This window comes from Trachypithecus francoisi, unplaced genomic scaffold (assembly GCF_009764315.1).
Source record: "Trachypithecus francoisi isolate TF-2019V2 unplaced genomic scaffold, Tfra_2.0 Lachesis_group6, whole genome shotgun sequence".
NCBI lineage: Eukaryota > Metazoa > Chordata > Mammalia > Primates > Cercopithecidae > Trachypithecus > Trachypithecus francoisi.
Window position 1 is genome coordinate 882,291 of NW_022681471.1, and position 6,103 is coordinate 888,393.

Genomic DNA, 6,103 nt, shown 5'->3' on the forward strand with positions numbered 1-6,103 from the left:
TGACCTGGATTGGGACTTCAGTCTTGCCATCTTCTTGCTGTGTGGACTTCAGCGTGTGTGTGTGTGTGTGTATGGTCTTGGTTTCATTCTCTACAATTAGGAATAATGGAATAATATTAATACCAGCTTCCCTCCAGTTGAACCCTGGTAATCTTGCCTGGGGGATCAGAAAATGCTTTTCTGTCCCCCACCCCAGGGAGTATGTGCTGAAAGGCTCCAAACCTCATGAGGATTGGGTCTCTCTCACCAGTCCCAGGACAGGAAGGCCTATTGGTGAACCGCAGTGAGCAGCCCTGAAGTGGCTGGAGAGTACAGAACCTCAGTGACTTGGGGCTGCCTGCAAAACCATTCGCAAAAGTTCCACTGTCTCTGCCTACATTATTTCTACCAGGAGGGGAAAGTAACGTGACTCAGCTGATTATTCTTTCCCAAGTGCTAAACTGGCTTCCTTGATTAGAAAAACACAGCCTTAGGCTGATGGCCTTGCCAGCAATCAGTGCTAATGCAAGACCCAGCTGAGGAATACAGCAGACTAGGCTCCATGCCCAATGCCACGAAGACTTCTGCCTTGTCCAGGACATGGTCCAGAGATAGAAAATGCTGATTTTCTAGCAGAGCTACTAAGAGTCAACATTTACAAGTGCCAGCGATGGCTTTCGTGCAACGAAAGGCACAAGAGTGGGGCAGCTCTCTTCTTGTCACACCCCAGAGTCCTGGGTAAACTTTCCCAGAGGAACTGTCAAATGATAATGGCCATGAATGGACATGTCCAGCAGTACAGACAGCCACATGGGTCACAGAAGTACCCATCACTTCTGTAGTTAGCACACTCTGCCCATCAAGATTTGTACTCTTTCTGGGAACAATCTACTCTTACCATGGCTAGGAATCTACTGTCCACATCTAAAATAGGTGCACTTTCCATTCAATTTATCCATTTCTTATTACACCCCCTGTTCAATAACCATTGTCTGAGCATCTGCTGTGGTAGATGTAAACCTGAGTCAGACATCATCCTCTTGTCTCAAATAATAACTTAAACAGAATCACCACTGATCATAGCAATGCAGTCCTGGTTAATGATCCACTCCGGCATTTCCCAAAGTATGTTCCACAAACATTGGTTCCTCAAGATTCTAATAGATGCTCAGCTCCAAAAGGATTCTGTGGTGAAAAAAGTTTGAGGAAACTTGAGTGGAGGGAAGTTAGCAAGCTTTCTTGATTGCCAGGCTTGTCAGAGCCAGTGACATGTCAAGGTGCGCTGTCACTCTCCAACAGGAGCTAGAGAATGCATTCTCCAAACACATTTTAGTCCAGACCCATGTGGAAAAAGCATTTCATATGGCCAGCAGTCCAGACAATGCATTTTGGGAAATACAGAACTCTTCCAATCCCCTTATTTTTTAGATAAGGAGATTGAAGCCCAGAGAAGGAAAGGGATTTGCCTGAGCTCACCTAAGAGGTCTGAGACAGGGTAACACTAATTCAGCTGTAGCACTTTCAGAAGGAATGTCTCTAATCTGTTTTTCAGATTGGGAAGCCATCAGAGGGTTTTCAGCAGTGGGGATAATGCAATTGAATTAGCATTTTAGGTAAATCACTTCAGCTGATGTGTGGAGGAGACTCTAGAGGGATGACAGTGAGGAGACAATGAAGAGTAATCCAGGTGAGAGATAATAAAGACCTAAATTGTGCAGTAGCAGGAGGGTAGGCGAGGTAAAGATACAGTCCAGAAATAATTAGGAGGTAAACCGGCAGGACCTGATGGCAGATTAGGTGGGGGAGTGGAAGGAGTTAAGGGTGATGCTGAGAAATCCGGTCTGGGTGACTGGGTAGATGCCAGTGCCATGCAGTGGAGAAGCTGTTTGGATGGAGTTAAATAGGTTGAAGACTTCCATTTCAGTGGCTGTGGAATGATCAGTGTAGATATCCAAGTAGCATTTGGCTTTATGGGGGGAAGGTTTTGGTAAGAGACCAAGATCAGGGAGATAACTGCATATTGATGAAAGTTAAAGCACAAGAATGAGAGAAATAGTCCAGGGAGAACCTGTAGAGGAAGTAGAAGCAATAGACTAAGGCTCAGAAACTTGGATAACTCAGTTCTGGCCTCCAAGGAACTCACTATCTAAACCTTATTCTTCCTCCAGAGTTCCCCTCAAAGCACCTCCTCCAGGAAAGGAATGCTGCCTAAGAGATGTACGAGGTGTTGGGTCAATTTGGAGGACAGAAAATTCATATGTGATGGCATAATTAAATGTCTTCTGTTGGCACACCGGATTCTTTTTTTTTTTTTTCACTGCTTCAATGGCCGTTTTTTATTAAAAGAAAAACAATTCAAAATATATGATAAGAAATTAGACTTTTATCAATACACAAATAATTTTACTTAAAATCAACCCAGTTACATATTTTTTAAAAATTGCAGAACCTCTGCACACCAATGTCCACAACCTAGAATAGGTTCATGTGAAACCTGCAGTCCTACCCCGGAGCATCAGTAAGTGATGGTCCAGGTACTCACTGACATGTTTCTCTTGACACCGAGATGGTTGCAAGCAAAACACCATTCTTCCCTGGATGAAGCAACAGTTCACATAAAAGAGCTTTATAAAATGTCTATGAAGGAGAATTGGTAATATCAGAAGAGCTCCAGCACTTTAATTGAATATAATCCTCTATTATTCTTTTCTTGATTTAATTTCTGTAGCTCCCGAAAACTTACTTCAATCTTGTTGAGCTCGGAATAAACAGATATCTGAGATTTTACAAGCTTGTAAAGATTTATCAGTAGCCTCTTTGCTTCTGGCATCATTACTATAACAGTAAAATTTGCATCCAGAAGTAGACATATCCAATCCATAATCTGGTTCTAGGTAGGTGGGTATATTCCAGGAAGAGTCATAGTAGCATTTTCGCTACACTTCAGATAAAGGAAATACAAATACTTGAGAAACAGCGTGGTATGCTGTGCTGGGATGTTTTTCAAATGAGGCAGAAGAAATGTTTCGCTATATGCTGAATGAAGAATTGCATTAAGTAGAGCTGCTCCTTTTGGTGTCACAGGGCATGAAGTGGTCTCCTTTGTTTTGTCCTGGGGCTTTTTATTTAACTCTTGACCACAGTTATTGCATTTATCTTCTTTCAGGATTGAAGCCATTTTGAAGAATTTCAGTTTGCTCTTCCATTTTCTCATCATGTACAGAATTACTATAGTCAAAAACTGACTCCATACTGACATCTGTTTCTTGAAGACTGTCATCACCAATGCTCAAGAAAATTTTTAAGCAAGCACAGGTGACCGATTCAGGAATGTCAGGGAACTGCTGTAGACAGAGTTGTAACACCTGTACATCTTTCTTTTTTAAGGCAATCTCCATTAAGTCAGGGCACAAACTGTAAGAAAGCATATGCGTTTGGATAAGCTGCATCAGACAGTTCCGGGGATAAAATGATCGTTCTGCTTTACACCTTTTCCAGAAGTCCTGTTACTGTGTCCCCAGTGACAGTATGAAAGTCAGGTGTCTGCTTCAGAGCCAAAAATTTCCATACTTCTACTTCAATGTGTTTTTCTGAATCTTTCATTGCGGTTGACAAAAGTTGTTTGGATGGTGATCCCTCTGGCTGTAAACTCACTTCAATTTTTCATCTCCTTAAAATTCTTCTTAACTGCTCTGAGTTCTGGGACCCCCAAGTCCACATCCTTGAGGTGTTTCCCAGTTTACAAAATGGGGCACAACATGAGTTCCTGGATCTTGACTATGCTTGAGTTTTCCAAGAGCACCTACTAATGATGACACTTCACAGTTGTATGGAATCACAGCTAGAGATTTTCCACGTAGCATAAACAAATTTTCCCCATAATACCAGAGTTGACCACTGGTCCCTTGTGGTAACTCTTTTGAAGTCTGTAGTGTTTGAAATTTTATGTTCCATACAGAGAGGCATTCCTTAGAAGCTGCTAGTGGACTTCCTAGGACTGTGACGTGATCCTGATCCAGGGCAGTGAGTGCAACTCCATTTGGAGCATTACCAGACACAACAGCCTTGAGCGACAGTGATCTAGCTAAGCTCTGATTTTTTTCTGGGTCAGCTGGACGTATTGGTATCAAGGTTTCATATATACAACCATCAGAGCTTAATGACATCAAAGAGATGAATTTTTGATCTACTGATGCAGTAAAACACTCTATAAAAGACTTTTTGTCTTGTCCAAGTAAGAGTGTATATTTGGTTAAGATATGTGAGTTAAACATTTGCACCTAAGCAATGTAATTTCCATGTTTTTCAGTAATAAACATTAAAACAGGAAGTCTGAATACTATGAAAAACTTTGTCCATTTAATCACTTCATCAGAGATAACAGTTTCAATTTTCTGCTGGGGGTCTGCAAGCAAGGCCTCTAAACCATGAACAACACCTTCCTTGAAGAGCACCAAGGGTTCTGACCCTTGCACTGAAAGTATCCTATATACTTCAGCTAACAATGTAGCTTTAAATACTTTATCCCTGTTTTCATCTTCATTATTCATATTCTTAAAACTTTATTATTGTGTACAACAATATACTCTCCAGTTTGAAAGTTGCACACAACTGGACATGTTATAATTTGACCCTGTTTCACTGACCAGCTCCCCAAGGGTTTCTATTCAGAAACCTTATAGAGGATCACGATTCTGCCACTTTCTGTCACTAGAAACTGGTCTATTTTGTCACTCTGCTTCATGCCTAGGAGTCCTTCAGGTCCCGCACTCAGGACTTCCAAAGACAATGTGAATTCTTCCTCCAGCGCTGCCATTTTGAGCAAACCTAGTACACCTGATTCTAAAGAGGTGCTGAGAAAACTTGTAGGAAGATGCAGTTTTCCTCAGATGGATGTGTATGTTTGTCCCTTTCACCTTGGAGTCTAGTTATGTGTACATGTCTTATCCCCTCAGTAGGCAGTGCACTTGCTCCTGAAGAGAAAGGAGTCCTAAATTCTCAGAAGTCCCCATGGAACCTGAAGAGTACCTGGCTTGTAGTACTCAATACAAATTTGCTGAACACATGAATGAGGGTGAAGGTGGGGAAGGGTCTCAGGCCAAATAAATAGTATGAGCAATATCCCACAAGTAGGGAACTACAGGAAATGCAGAATGATTGAGTGTGGCCCATGCATAGACTACATGAGTGATGGAGAAAGAGGAAACATAGGAGACTGGCAAGATGGACTGGGACCAGGTGTGTGGCCCTGAACACCAAACTGTAGGATCTGATTACCTTCAAGTGCTATAGAAAGCTGGACAGGTGCTGTAACTGTGGTGGGTCTGAGCAGAGTTGAGCTGTCCCTCAGAGGCTCTTTTTTGCTTCCCTTACCTCCTGTCAGGGAAGCAGTGATGAGGGCTCTGTCAGCTCCTCCCAGCTTTCTCTTGCTGGATGCTGCCTGCAGTGCCCAAAAAAGTAACCATAAGCAAAGTTACTGTAATTTGCGGGAGCCAACCTCCCATTCTATTTCATTTTTTCTGTATCTAAGAGGAAAAGAGGTAGGTCTAAAGCCTCAGGTATCATGGACTCTCAGGAAAGCTATGAGAAGGGAATCCACAACCCTGCCTCATTAGTTCGTATACAAAGGTGTAAGTTTGTCACTTCACTTCCTCCTGTGGCTTCTGAATGCTGGGGCTCAGGTCAGATAGTCTCAGCATTCATTGCCCTGGAGATGGTCTTTTTTAATATCCCAGGCACCTGTGACCTTCCACTATTGCATGTCCAAATTCTCTCTAGTCTGAAAAATTTAGTGACAATGTTTCCTCTTGCAGGAAGCAGAGCCCTTCAGCTCAAAGTGACTGTTTCCTCAGAATGTCTGTATTACTGCAGCTGTAGTCCTCAACCTTATTGCCTGGATACACATTTTATATCCTGCCCTTTCCCACACAAAAATAGTTCAGGTCCATAGTAGGGGGTATGATGGAATTATCTGGAGACAGGATGTTAGAGTGGACAGACCATGTACACTCCAATCAGGCAAACCTAGATATCAACACCAGCTCTACCATTTCCTGGCTTCATTACCTTAGACAAGTTCCTTAACCCTCTAAGAGACTCAGTTTTCTTATCTGTATAGGGCAGA

General features: G+C 42.4%; 1 pseudogene across 1 annotated transcript; it reads right to left on the reverse strand.

Annotated features, from left to right (window-relative positions):
• Positions 1-2,344: 2,344 nt before the first annotated feature.
• Positions 2,345-4,803, reverse strand: LOC117078042 (annotated as a pseudogene). The gene has a single exon (XR_004434908.1). The product of XR_004434908.1 is annotated as a nucleolar protein 11-like (transcript).
• Between the last annotated feature and the right edge of the window lie 1,300 nt (positions 4,804-6,103).